Here is a 16,254-nt window from a genome sequence, read left to right as displayed (position 1 = left end):
TTATAACAGCCTCTGGTTATCCCACAACAGACTAAAAGCCCGAGAGAGAGAGACAGAGAGAGAGAGAGAGAGAGAGAGAGAGAGAGAGAGAGAGAGAGAGAGAGAGAGAGAGAGAGAGAGAGAGAATCCCTGTAACGAAGGCAAACATTGGGGTAATCATCAGAGTGCACATCTGCGAATACTTTCCTTGAGACTCTCGTCACAACAAATAGGTTCTATTCGTCGAAAAGGTCGATCTAACCAAGTTTCATCAAGCCTCATTTAGGAACTAACACTTGTATAAGGACTAAACTCACGGGCCATAAGCTGGTCTTGACGCTCTTACTCTACGAGTAAATCGGTTCCCTGGTAAACAGAGCGAAAATACGGGAAATATGGGAAACAAAATACTTCCGTCTAAAACAGGTAAGGGGTCTTCATTAATTGCCTAACACAAGAAGTCGAAACCCACCTCAACCCACAACGCAAGGAAACATGAAGTCACACTCCGTCCCTGGTCCCCCTAAAGCCAACGTACTCTGTATGCAACATTCCATCTAATGAAAAAATACCAAGCAGATAGGCTGCCATTCGATTATGTCTTTTACTGACAGTGTATATGGTGGCGCATTTTAAACAGTCACAAAGTTTAAGTAAATATGTACTTTTTGTTTTTTGTCTAATGAGACACCTCGCATGGCGTTATGATGACGTAAAACCTTATGTCATTTCAGAGATTTTAGATTCGGTTTAAAGAAATTTTACGATGAGACACAGGTTAGGCTACCTGGAATAGCAACTACTTACCTAACAAATAGTTACCTACAGAAAAAGGTAATTCTCTATATTAGCTCCGCGCCTGTTTTTACCTTTTCAACTGGTTTCTTCTAAATTTTTAGGGGTTCTGATACTGGCGGTGCACTGTTTGTTGTCGGCCAAATGGAATGTCCCTTCGCCGTGTTTAGTACTGGCCCGGGGAGGGGGGTACCCATACGTTAACAAGTTATTGCACTTGCCGGACGGGATATGAACCGTTCGAAACAGACGTACCCGTGCTCTGTCTTGTGAAGGTCGCGTATGGAAACCCCTTGTTGGGTGGACTTCGGGGGTTAATTGCAGGTTAATTAGACTCGAGCGCCAAAAATGAAAGGTAATTCATAATTAGCAACCAAAAAATTGTGTAAAAAGTCGTTATAGTGACGTCGGCGACGCGGAGCTACCCTATAGTTCTACCCAGAAAAAAAAACTGGAGAAAAACAGAATTAAAATTGGAACTGTTCAGAGGGAAAAATCGAAAAGTGAGAGAAATGCCAGACTCGTGTACTGACCGACTTGTGGGTGCGGCTGAAGTGTCGTGCTTTCACAAAAGAAATTAATGTAAGAGCGTGTGATCAACGCGCACTAAGGGCTATACACCTACCTTTAAAGGAAAAACTAAAATAGTGTACGAAGTTCTAGCTAAGCAAGAGGGTATTGGGCCATAAATCGACTTCTTTGTCACCTAACCCAAGTCCTGGCAATCACAGACTGAATATTTCACAGAACTGATTAATTCAAGCAAATAGCTTTTCACTCCAAATTTCTCAGTTTATTCTAAGATGGAGAATGCATGCCACTGATAAGTTTTTACAACAGATTTTCAACTTCAGTTGATTACAACTGACCAGCTGGAACTAAAATTGCCCAGAATTGCTAACATGAAAAGGGTACTTACGCTATTTTGCCGAAACGAATGTTGCATATACACAGCTTAAAAATACCTTCGTACCTTCTAGACGGCTGACCAAGAACTGTTCAAGAAGTCCACTAAGATTTTCTTTTGGCCAATCAGAGACCTCCACCACACCCAACTAAGAAGCCATATCTACCCCTTCTCTAACAGGCTGAAGCTATGAGCTTTGGCCAATGGATGGAAGGCCTTGAAAGCGATTTCCCCATTGGCTGGTGGGACTAAACTCGACTTCCAAATTATTTAAATACCATTGTCAACTTCGGTATCAAATGAATCTTCCATAAACAGACATGCATAAAGTGAGATACCTGAAAAATTAATAAAAAAAATTGATTAATATGGCCCCCAAAAAAAAATATTTGAAAAGGGTACTTCAAAAGGAGCACAAAGCAGATGTAACAACTAGAACTCGTCTGTACCTTGGACTATGTGCCGGCAATCATTTCGAGCAAGCCTATTCGATCTGGGAGGGGTCATTTATTATATTTGGGGGGATGAGGGATAAAAGTAATTTTATTTTTATGCATAATTACTTTTACTGTATATTATGCATTAAACAAACCTCCAATTGTCCCCTCCCCCCCATTGAACATAATATATATAAGGATAACAATTAACCAAAAAGTCGAATACAGCAGTACTCATTAAAGGTCATCGAAGAACACCGACATCATTATTACAACAACCAAAGCAGGCTTCATAATATGGACGTCGCTAAACTAGTCCGTCCTAACCACCTTCATTTTTATACTACATCAAAGACGGCTTTTAATGGCATCCCTGCCAGGCACGCGGACCCATATATAAGGAGAGGCTACCACAGAACACTGAACTTGTGTTGAACTGAGGCCCCCGAGACCCATGGGACCGATGCCCAGAGATGGAGAAGGTACAACTTACATCGTTACGGAAATGCTATTCAAGGGGTTTCCCCTTCATTGCCGTCCTTTCTCGTTTGCCATACTGGAATATGATCTCTCTCTCTCTCTCTCTCTCTCTCTCTCTCTCTCTCTCTCTCTCTCTCTCTCTCTCTCTCTCTCTTTTTACTTATGTTTTTCTTTAAGCGTGTTCTGTAACTTTTCAATAAAAAAAAAACAAAATAAAAATAAACCATGCAAAAATACTCCATCTAACGAAGGAATCTTTGACTCAATAGTATTATAAAATAATAATGTTTGGAACAGAATCTCATGCGTTGATTGTAAAAAATAAACACCCCACAAAAAAATAAATACAAAAAACAGTAGCGTCCCATCAATGCCAGTACCATAATAATATTACAAATAGTGAGTAGCAGCTGTAGTAGCTGCATTGACGTTTCCCGGCTACCAAAAATAGTTACCTGCATCCTCAGAGCTAAAGTTTCAGTTTAATACATCATGAAAGTTCTTGTTATTTTACGTAAAGAATAAAGTGGGCTGTGATCTGTACAACAGAGGCATATCATTAACTATTGCAAAATATATCCCGCAGCTTTTACAATAACAGGCAAGAAATTGCCATCATTTTAATTTCATTTCATGCAACTTCAAAAGAGGCGTGTCGGTTTGATGAGGAACGGAACACCCCCATAGAGAGAGAGAGAGAGAGAGAGAGAGAGAGAGAGAGAGAGAGAGAGAGAGAGAGAGAGAGAGAGAGAGAGAGAGAGCATTTGAACTCCCCCAGAGAAAGAGAGTGCATTTTTTCTTTACTGCGCCACACTGTTTATCAAAGAGGGCTATCAACTCCGATGAAAGCAACACAATGTCTACACCAATTTAATTTGCAATTAACCCAAACTATCAGCTTATCAGTAATTCCGACAGATATCAAAGGCTTAACGTTGAACAAAAGTCCCATACATGTTAGAGAATGGAAAAATATTAATGTACTCTGATATGAACAGGGGAATGAAGAGTGCAACAGAATACTTTGAGAGATCAAGGAAGATGAAAATTAACGAGGAGATTATCGACTACGTCTAACGATGAGTAAAAAGATTTGAAAGTGTAGAAATGTGTGAAAAATTAATGACGAATTTACAACACACACACAAACACAATTCATATAATATATATATATATATATATATATATATATATATATATATATATATATATATATATATATATACAGTATATATATATATATATATATATATATATAAAATATATATATATATATATATATATATATATATATATATATATATATATATATATACGTTGTAATTCAAGAACACATTAATTTTACAAAGTGACATTTACTACATAAAGTGGAATATAAGGAATTGGTATGATGTCTCCTTAAGTTAACAATTAGTATCGAGTTTCCATTTCCCCTGTCAACATCCTTCTCATCATATCACTCACAAAAAGACTTAATTTGTTTTACGTAACTGTTGAAAACCATGGATATCATAATGACCTACTTTCAAAACATCAAACGTTATACACCAAACTCTTTATAATCTGGGTATAACGATAAAACTAATCCAGGAAAAAAAAAAGAACTATGCTAAGTCTGGGGTAAGAATCGCCCGAAAGCATGGCTCTCTCTCGGCCGTACATCCATAATTACTTTCCTACATCAGATAATGCCTAATTAATACTCCATAGCGCAATATCCACAAACAAATTCCCGTCTAATATGACTGATAGCACTTTATGTACAATCTTTTAAAAGTTGAAATCATACTTTAGAAAAAACGAAGGCATATACAAAGCCTCCAAATCCAACGCTTATCTACTTCATCCGTCCCCATAATCTTCTGTGGATAAACTAGACGGGACGAGCACTTCAAGCCAAAGGACGTTTTACCAACCACTAGCATGATCTCAGGAGATGAAACATCCCACTGTATTCCATCATGGAGATCCCAAGCCTAGAATTTTGGTGCTTTGTTCACACAGTCAATGATCGCCAGGTTGTAAAGCTTACGGCCTAGCTACTCTTTTACCCGATGTTTGAAACCGGGATGGGGAGTACGAAGGCTTCATGCGCTATGATTATGATACGGTTGCTGCCTCATACCCTTGAACCCATAGAGGGTTGTTCGAACTGATGTGCCACCGACGTCTGGCGTTAATCACTCGCAAGTGCTGACCATAATGGATAACCTCTGCTTAACCTATATACGGAAAGAGAGCTCGAAAAACTAACTCTAGTAACTAAATGCACTATACTACTGTACAGTCCTGTGGTCTGAGTCCTCCTTCCCTCTCTCGCTGTAGGGGAGGAGGGAGGGAGGACGATTCCAGTATTGGACCCCATTCAAATGACTTCTGCCTTTTGCCTTTTGCCGTACCTTTCCTGCACTTTAATAACTTACAAACACATTCCAAATAAGAGAAGCGCTATATTGTAGACTAAACGACAAATGGGACTGTCCCATTCTTTTTTCCTTCCCCTTATACCTTCCTTTCACCCGGCCCCCTTTTACCCCCTTCCAAACCTTATCTTCCTTCCGGGGGACCCTTAGGAGTTTAAACCGATTTGTAATCGAACCCTCACTCTATCCTATCGTCACCCCCCCTCCACCACCCTTACAGTTACAGTCTATATATGGTTAAACAAATTGGATAAAAATAAAGTCTTCATAGCCTTTTAGTCATATTATATTGAGAGAGAGAGAGAGAGAGAGAGAGAGAGAGAGAGAGAGAGAGAGAGAGAGAGAGAGAGAGAGAACAATGCATAAGACAAGGCATCCGGACCTAAAACAAACATCAAAACACAAATCAACATATGAATTTCACCTCGATAAAAATATACTTAAAGTTGCTAAATGAATTGTTGAGTGGAGACAGGGATGAGCTCCTCAAATCGTTTTTTTTTTCTTTATTAATGGGGACGTTTTCGAATTTACAAGTTTTATAACGCCGAATGTTATTGCGTCAACGAATAAGTGAGAACACTCATGATCTGATTATTATGGATGAACCTCATTCACTGATCTCATAATTCGCTTGGGGTTCGTGTTCATATTTGATAAATATATTTTATGATCCATTGCACAACTTCTAATGCACTTTTGCTTTGAAAAAATAGGTAAGAAGAGCTATTAACATTCACGTGAATAAAATGACACAGATTTTCTTCATCCAGGAAGCTGATGACATGGAAATTAATAATGCTTTTCTATAGTTCAGTCTGAAAAACAATATTTGAATTTTGTGGGTGGAAACTGAAACTCAAAATTGAAGATCCGCCACACAGATTTCTCATGCTCCAGTGATGTTTGGGAAAACATGCATATGCTTCTCGGAGATAATGAAATATCAGGTTTACTAACTGATCATACTAGCAAGATCCTATGCTGGCATACAACCAGCTTAATCTTTTATCAAGAAGACACATAAGAGGCTCATCACCTTTGAACTCATAATAAAATCAGGCTCTAGTAATAATAACTTGAGATAAGCCGAGATACAAGTTCCACAGCGCTTCAAAACAGACAAACAAAGAAAAAATAAACAATAAGCAGGAAGAATTAGACGGAATTGACAATATAGGTAGAATTCATTGGCATTACAGAAGGATATTTTTTTGCTAAAATTATTTTCCATCAAAAAACTTAACTAGACCTAAGCATCATGTACTGGTAACAGTGATCACCTTCTGGGCAAAAAAGATCAACATACGGCTGGGTACATTAACAAAAGGATTGAGCGAAGATCATGACGTGGCAATTAATTTTTGAAACTTTTAACAATAACCTACGGAATACTACGGAAGACGTTAGCATTGGCACGATGATGTCAAGAGAAGCTTTAAGGAAAACATGCTGAGACGCACGAGCTTTTAATCACCGACGGTTCTATTAAACCGAGGTGAACCCGAGAGGTTCAGCAATCAAAAGTCTGTAACGAACCTACGTCTGCCAAAATAGTGAAAAATATGAATCATTTATAAAAGAAACACAGCCAATATTATTAGGAGAGGCACAGACCAAACCAGAAATATGGACAAAAGATGAAATAAGGATATAATATCTGTTATCAAATTCGAAAAGGAAAGAAGTCAACCAAGCGGGTTAACGAACGGGACCTTCAAAATGCACCAGTGATTAAGAGAGTTAACAAAAATAAATATTTATGAAACAAACTGAATGACACCATTTAGGCTTATGCAAATTCAGACTTCCAAATGCATTGTAAATTAGCGTTATCAGAGAACATCTACACCACCATTCCCAAAAATCAAAGCACAAAAAGAAAGTTGTATAACTAACACTCATTCGAAACTATTTATAATCTATGTTGCAATTACCTGAAGAGCAACGAGGCTTTGAAATAGCACTGATCACCTGCTCCCGATAAACAACAATAAAATCACGACAAATACACACAATATATTTGTAATATCAGTGTCAAATGAGTTTCAATGAATTTACGCTTCATATCCGAGTTCCAATACTGATGAATCAACAAATAAGTAAATTAATCGTGAAACTTTTGCCATCACTCATGATTACCACAATAGGGTCGTACCAAAATAATTGGACGTGTTTCCTGACTCCTGCATCCACGCGTTTAGTCAGACAAAAATGTGTAAACATACACTGAACGATAAATGCCTTTATAATTATATGTATCCCTAATAAAATTAACTTTACAAAGTAAAATGGGTAATCATTCTTAATTAAGTTCGCTTCACTCAAATGCTTTATACAGATGTAACTGACAAGAAGTTCAAATATCCCAGACAAGTGTCCTAGCTTTTTCGACAACTAATAAACTTAGATCCTACTTACAGCTACAGAAGGCGTTATATCATAATACGAGGAGGTCATCCCCAATGATGGTATGTCAGGATTAGCAGATGATGTAACAGAAATAGTCATGGAACCTGGTATGGTCCCGTATGCACTAAGATGTACCCTAAATTTGACTTCAGCTCTTCTTTGAGGGTTGTTTGGACATAAAAAAAACTTGGTCACATGTTCCACAACTGGCCTGTTTTTCGCCATTTTGAAATCCAAGATGGCCGCCTGACGAAAATGATAAAAGTCAATAAATGACCAGAATACCCGCAATTTGCATGTTATTTTAAAGGTCTTGAAAAGGAGAATACATAATAGGATGGTTTGACGTGAATTTTCATTAGATAAGGGTATAAATAAAAAAAATTTAAATTAAAAGAAATTTATTCATACATAAGTGTTAATCTATGTCTCCCAATAATGTGCGGTAGTAAAATTAAGCAAATAAATAATACACTTGTGTAACGAACTATTAATTGTTTGGAAAAAAAGAACTCTCAAACCTTCATTTCACATTCCACCATTAAATAATCTTTTCTGTCCTTGGAATCATTATGACTCTTTCTTAAGTTATTATGTGGATTACTACACTGCCCACTTACATCACACTTACAGAATTCACAGCAACTAATGTCTGCTACGCGGCAAGGACATACATTTGACCTAAAGCATTTTTTACAGGTGCATGGAAATGGAAAATCGGGGGGTTGATTAGGTTCAGAAACAATAAGTGGTACCAGGAAGTCATCTTTCAAAATGTAACCATAATCTAATGGATTCAGTATATCTATGATAGCTTTTGTGGCATTGTCCAGTGATAACATTGCAAAAAAGCTCACCTAATAGAAAGCTGTATACTATTTGAAGTTGGAACAAGTCTTTCAAAATTGTTTTTAATGCTTTTATGATGGTACAGGAAATATCTCAGCTCATTGAATGTATCTATGGGGACTCCACCAATGGCTCGAGCAAGAAACTACTCTGCTTTGATTTCCATATCATGAGAAAGTTCTTTATTTTTTCCAAAATCTTTGATTAACTCTGTTCCACCTTGCTCTGCTGCCTTGAATACAACAAGTTTCGTTGAAACCTTGCTGGTTTGTGTCACAACCACTAAGTGCATGGACAGCTGGACGTACAGAAAATAGTGCTCTTGACATTGTCAGTACTAAATCATGGACTGACAATGCCCTTTTGGTGTTGGCTTGTCCACAAAGGACCCATAGCTCTTCTAGACCACTGAATTTCCAAGTTTCACTGAATTGGTACAGTAGACATACTAAAACATCTGTATCTGGTGAAGCCAATATGACTCTCTTGAATAATTCTGTGCAAGTGGCATGGTTGATATGCAACAACATTCTATCATCAGCCTCTTTGTGTTAACAATGAAGTGTCGGTACATCCACAACAGTTTGAGAGCTGATTCTCAGACACTTATACAAGTCATCTTCATGAGAACCTCCAAGGTATATAGGTATGGACATACTTTTTTGTACCGTGAGTCACTTTCTCAGTTAACCACTTGATGAAAAATTCTTGCAGCCTTACCATGTCATTGAAAAAAAGACTTAAAGAACCAGCTCCACGAAAGTACCTTTCTCAGACACTACTCATCCTACAGTTATTGTCTCTGATTTCATGGCATATGCTAGAAAATTATCAGTGACAGTTGAAGCTGAAAACATTAGGTGATATGGCAGCTCTCTTGTGGAAAATATTTTCTTGCATGTCAGCCACTTGCAAACGAATTGATGTTGTCTTTGATATTTATTACCTAAGCAGTATAAAAGACTGTGAAAGAATAAGGAGAAGAAAAGTCGATCTAATAGATGTATCTATTAACCGCAGTGACACTCCACTTCCAGTAGATATGGAAAGGTTCTGGTCATCAATCAAAAGCAAGGTAAGGCTGCAAGAATTTTTCTTCAAGTGGTTGATTGAGCAAGTGACTCAAGGTACAGAAAGTATGTACATACCTATATACCTTGGAGGTTCTCATGAAGATGACTTGTATAAGTGCCTGAGAATCAGCTCTCAAACTGTTGTGGATGTACCGACACTTCATTGTCAACACAAAGAGGCTGATGATAGAATGTTGTTACATATCAACCATGCCACTTGCACAGAATGATTCAAGAGAGTCATAGTGGCTTCACTAGATACAGATGTTTTAGTGTCTACTGTACCACTTCAGTGAAGCTTGGAAATTCAGTGGTCTAGAAGAGCTATGGGACCTTTGTGGACAAGCCAACACCAAAAGGGCATTGCCAGTCCATGATTTAGTACTGACAATGTCAAGAGCACTAGTTTCTGTACGTCAGATGTCCAAGCACTTAGTGGTTGTGACACGACCAGCAAGGTTTCAACGCAACTTGCTGTATTCAAGACAGCAGAGCAAGGTGGAACAGAGTTAATCAAGGATTTTGGAAAAAATAAAGAACTTTCTCATGATATGGAAATCAAAGCAGAGCAGTTTCTTGCCCGAGCCATTGGTGGAGTCAACACAGATACATTCATTGAGCTGCGATATTTCCTGTACCATCATAAAAGCATTAAAAACAATTTTGAAAGACTTGTTCTAACTCCAAATAGTATACAGCTTTCTATTAAGTGAGCTTTTTTTGCAATGTTATCACTGGACAAATGCCACAAAAGCTATCATAGATATACTGAATCCAATACATTATGGTTACATTTTGAAAGATGACTTCCTGGTACCACTTATTGTTTCTGAACCTAATCAACCCCCCGATTTTCCATTTTCATGCACCTGTAAAAAATGCTTTAGGTCAAAATTGTATGTCCTTGCCGTGTAGCAGACATTAGTTGCTGTGAATTCTGTAAGTGTGATGTAAGTGGGCAGTGTAGCAATCCACATAATACTATAAGAAAGAGTCATAATGATTCCAAAGACAGTGAAGATGATTTAATGGTGGAACGTGAAATGAAGGTTTGAGAGTGATTTTTTTCCAAACAATTAATAGTTCGTTACACAAGTAACGAACTATTAACGAACTATTTGCTTAATTTTACTACCGCACAGTATTGGGAAACATAGATAAACAATTATGTACGAATAAATTTCTTTTAATTTGAATTTTTTTTTATGTATATCCTTATCTGATGAAAATTCATGTCAGACCATCCTATTATGTATTCTCCTATTCAAGACCTTTGAAATAATATGCATATTGAGTATATTCTGGTCATTTATTGACTTTTATCATTTTTGTCAGGTGGCCACCTTGGATTTCAAAATGGCGAAAAACAGGCCAGTTGTGGAACATGTGACCAAGTTTTTTTTTTATGTCCAAACAACCCTTAAAGAAGATCTGAAGTCAAATTTAGGGTACAACTTAGTACATACGGGACCCTACCTGGGTCAGCATTAGGGTAATTCGTATAGTTGTTGCTGCTGTTACTGTACTATCACTGAAAAAATAATGATGATAATAAATTATAAAGATAATTAGAGCAGTACAAATAAGACTTAGATCTGGCATGAAAACGGGGAAATAAGACACACCATTAACGCATGGTAGAATTAAAATTAAAGCGGCAATGTTTGGCTAATGAAAAATTTCAGTCACCTTAGCAACTCTGGGAATGATATATGACCACTGATCAGTTTGGGGGCAACTTCACTTAAACTGGAAGCGACAGCGTGTCGAGCTTTCATCCCAGTGGACGTTTAGTTTAAGCTGAAGAATGAGATCTCCAATTTTGTAATAAAATATGACAAAAGAGGTGATAATTCCCAATCTAAATCTTCTATTGATAAATGTAATAGTATCATAAATCCTTGTTATATATTTAATTTCCTGTTACGTTAACGATAAAATTTTCAGATTTGAAACGAAATCAGTTTTAATGCAACCCAAGCCTGAACAAATTCCAGGTTACCCAAAAATTGAGAAATGCTGTAATTTAAATATCACGGCTGGGTTTTGCCATTCCCTTTGGAGTGCAATATTATCACACTGCTGCTTTAACGGCTATAAATACACGAAAATTAATAAATTAACAACTGTAAATTAAGAAACTCATACGCATACACACAGTGTGGGGGCGGGGTCAACTTCACAAAGGTAAAACACCCAACCATGGCTTCTAAATCTTTGAACTACAATAAATCGGGCATCACACAGTAAAGGAAGAAGTGGAGAAAGGCCGCGACTCCAAAATATTTAGAGAGTAATTCGAAACCGTCGACCTGGAAAACACCGAGACAAAGACAAACGGATCACTTCAAAGAAACTCTCAAAACGAAGCCAGCGAAAGTAAAGTACTGCTATCCAGGTTTAGGACAAAAAATAAACCATTAAAGCTGCACTACGCCAAATTGAAAGAGCTGAATAACTCCTATCTGCGTAACAACTCCGGAATCACTTTCTGCTAAGCATGTGTGAGTGAACTAAAAAGTAAATGGAGTGACAAATATTATTTACTAATTCATAGCTTTCAAAAGGCGCTTCTCTCTTCACCTTAAACTATCTTTATTTAAGGTTTATTTCATATATACCATATTTACATTGAATTTATATGGATATGCATTCGCACTGTATTGCAAAAATGACAGGTATGCGCATATACATACAAACACACACACATTATATATATATATATATATATATATATATATATATATATATATATATATATATATATATATATATATATAATCAGTAAGCTACAAACGTCCTTTAATATCCAATTCGCTCTACCTCGGAAATAATATATTTTCATATATGTTACCGAAGGGGAATTTTTTAGTTGAAATAAGTTCGTTGTCCCATGGGCTCGAACCAGCGAAGGACAAGAACTCAGGACTACAGTGGACGCATTAACCCACGCGGCCAGCAAGTGAGGTATAAGTGGATATCGGCTCCCATGTACAAATCCCCCATCAAACTCAGGGGTTTGTATTTGGAGACGATATCCACCCACCTCCGCCATGTTGACCGTGTAATGCGTTTGTCGCACGCAGCCATATTATGACTTTTTATCACATCACCGTGATTTATATGTAATCAGTACGCTACAAACGTCCTTTAATATCCAATTCGCTCTACCTCGGAAATAATATATTTTCATATATGTTACCGAAGGGGAATTTTTTAGTTGATAATAAGTTCGTCGTCCTGTGGGCTCGAACCAGTGAAGGACAAGAACTCAGGACTACAGTGGACGCATTAACCCACGCGGCCAGCAAGTGAGGTATAAGTGGATATCGGCTCCCATGTACAAATCCCCGTCGAACTCAGGTGTTTGTATTTGGAGACGATATCCACCCACCTCTGCCATGTTGACTGTGTAATGCGTTTGTCGCACGCAGCCATTTTATGACTTTTTATCACATCACCGTGATTCATATATAACCAGTAAGCTACAAACGTACTTTAATATCCAATTCGCTCTACCTCGGAAATAATATATTTTCATATATGTTACCGAAGGGGAATTTTTTAGGTGATAATAAGTTCGTCGTCCCGTGGGCTCGAACTAGCTAAGGACAAGAACTCAGGACTACAGTGGACGCATTAACCCGCGTGGCCAGCAAGTGAGGTATAAGTGGATATCGCCTCCCATGTACAAATCCCCCGTCGAATTGGATATTAAAGGACGTTTTAGCTTACTGATTGCATATGAATCACGGTGATGTGATAAAAAGTCATAATATGGCTGCGTGCGACAAACGCATTACACGGTCAACATGGCAGAGGTGGGTGGATATCGTCTCCAAATACAAACACCTGAGTTCGAATTTTTATGATATGATGCCCAATTTCATATAAGAATTTATTTTGTGTATTGAAAAAGGTTTTAATTGTGCACTTGAACTCAATAGAGAATTAAATTTTTTTGTGTGACAATTTGACAAATTATTTTTGATTTTGGTACAATATAACAATTTTTTTTTTTTATGATTGATGTACTCTGAGTGAATAATTTTTTTTTGTGTGTGGACATGCAACGAGTATTTGAAGAATTACTGAACACTGTTAGACATTCACATTACGATTTAAGACCGTCGACAATTAGAAGAAGTCGAATTTCAGGACTAAATTCCCACTCCGCTGTAGTGCAAGGAAATACTAACAATAATAACACAAATAACCAGAACCAAAATAGTGTTAACCATTCTAATACTACTAACAATAATAATAATAGTAACAATACTAATAATACTCGCACCTTACAATTTTATAACATGAATCAGGCAGCCGTCATAACAACCGCCACACGCTTCTGTGGACAGGTGGATGATTCCAATCCTGACAAAAGCTGAGTCGAATCCTATACTGTAAATCATTGGCTAGCAGATGCAGATAGTCGTATAATTTCAGGGGGAATAACAGATGAAAGAGCTAAAATAAATGAAGCCTTGTTGCTCGTCAGCTCAGAACATGGAGACGCACATAAAACTTTGAATTCCACAAGTTTTAGCAAACTTGATAACTATGCAGAATTTAAAGAAATTTATTTATCACTCTGGGAACCAGTAAATCAGACTGACGGTTTATATAACCTAACTAGATTAATGCTTCAAATATTAGGTGATATAGAAAATGTTGCAGTTCAACGAGTTAGAGACCGACGAGGAGAGGAGAGGAGAGTTCAGAACTGTGTCCTTCAAGGGAGAGTACGTCTCCCCTCGCTTCCGTGTTCCCATATAGACTGAGTCAAGAGTGATTCGTTTTCTATCATTGTAACTTGTTAATTTTGTACTGATCTTTATAATACTAAGTACTAATTAAAGTGAAGAAATTACCGATCTCGTCTCTATACGCCTTTCTGAGAGATATCAATACTTAAAAATAATAAATATACAAAGATAGCACATCATCCGCGAAGCGATCTGAAGGACACCTCGAAAGAGACCAAGGTAAGAAGAGAAAGACTAAAATCCATACAAACATACAACAAAGAACATAAAAGGGGAGAAGATAACCCCTAACACAAACACCTGAGTTCGACGGGGGATTTGTACATGGGAGCCGATATCCACTTATACCTCACTTGCTGGCTGCGCAGGTTAATGCGTCCATTGTAGTCCTGAGTTCTTGTCCTTCGCTGGTTCGAGCCCACGGGACGACGAACTTTTATCACCTAAAAAATTACCCTTCGGTAACATATATGAAAAATATATTATTTCCGAGGTAGAGCGAATTGGATATTAAAGGACGTTTGTAGCTTACTGATTGCATATGAATCACGGTGATGTGATAAAAGTCATATATATATATATATATATATATATATATATATATATATATATATATATATATATATATATATATATATATATATATATATATATATATATATATATATATATATATATATATATATATATATATATATGAATGTATGCATATATACACACACACACACACACACACACACACACACACACATATATATATATATATATATATATATATATATATATATATAATTAACCATTACAGAGATAGAAATACGATAAATCTAAAAATTCACCACCATAAAAATAAAAACGTAATCTAACTTGCATCATTCTTATTTCCTTATATCAAATTTAATTGGATTTTAGGAGTAAGGACTGCATGGTGATGATAAAAAACGGAATAAATAAATCTGTACTTGAATGGGGTAATGGGCCGAGGGTTGTAAAGCAAACTCTCAAGGAAGGTGATTAGTTAGGAAAACCAGCAGTAAAATTGTCTTTTATAAAATTGCGTTTCAGATTTCTGGAAGATGTTAGATAGTGCAATATTAATACAAGGCTTTCCCAGGGCCAGATTCTAGGCAGAGAGAAACTGTTCTGAAGGGAAATTACTACCACAAAAGAAGGCATACAACCAATTATGCTCCTCCTCCGTTCCTCGAGGAGATTTTTTCACCTAACACTGCCACTACTTGGAATAGGAATGAATTGCGATGGGCCCCATCCATTTTATTTCTAACTTGACTGAAAGACAGAGAACTTCAAAACTATTCGAATGACTTGCAACTGACTCGTTCTAAATACATCAGACGACACAAGGAATGAATATGTCTTCTTTGCTTCTCGTCGAAAACTAATACAACGGTGCATCTGAATCAGCTAAGTAGTTTATCATGCAATATTATAGATCGCGGCTACAAACCTGCAATGCACTTTCATCCCCGTATCATGAAACATACGTAATGGAAAACTACAGGATGCGTTTGAAAAACACGAACGAAGAGATTGGCTTCGTAACTTCAATATTCCGTTTGGAAATCTGAAGAAAACAAATAATACAGCAAACTAAAAAAAATACACTCCCATATCGAGCATATCCTTCTATTAAATAAAAGGACACAGAAAAGGGCAAATAACTGGGCTCGACGTCAGATCAAGTTGGTCTTTCAACATATTCTGAGATAGATGTAGGGCTGTCTTGTACTGCTGAAAATTAAGTAATATTCGATGGTAATTTTTACCTTCGTGTGGCTGGACGTGCGTGTGAAGGATTGAGAGAGAGAGAGAGAGAGAGAGAGAGAGAGAGAGAGAGAGAGAGAGAGAGAGCTAAAAACTGCCGATTAACCTACGCAAGTTACACACACTGATAAAGAAATATGACGAAAGAACGTATTGCTCAATATTTGTACGAAATGTTTCCGAAACTGTCGTATACCCCATCATGGCTATGGCTCTCTCTCTCTCTCTCTCTCTCTCTCTCTCTCTCTCTCCATACGCACATGCAGCCACACGAACGAAAAATATACCACCGAATATTGATTAATTTTCAATAGTACTAGACAGCTCTACATCTATCTCAGAATATGTTGA

At 37.1% G+C, this 16,254-nt stretch overlaps 1 long non-coding RNA gene across 1 annotated transcript in view; it reads right to left on the bottom strand.

Annotated features, from left to right (window-relative positions):
* LOC136843630 (uncharacterized) overlaps positions 1-16,254 on the bottom strand; it is a 392,406-nt gene that overhangs the window by 623 nt on the left and 375,529 nt on the right. The window lies entirely within an intron of this gene.

This window comes from Macrobrachium rosenbergii, chromosome 12 (assembly GCF_040412425.1).
Source record: "Macrobrachium rosenbergii isolate ZJJX-2024 chromosome 12, ASM4041242v1, whole genome shotgun sequence".
In the NCBI taxonomy this organism is placed as follows: domain Eukaryota; kingdom Metazoa; phylum Arthropoda; class Malacostraca; order Decapoda; family Palaemonidae; genus Macrobrachium; species Macrobrachium rosenbergii.
Note: the sequence above shows the minus strand (reverse complement) of the source record. Positions and strands in the feature narration are given on the sequence as shown.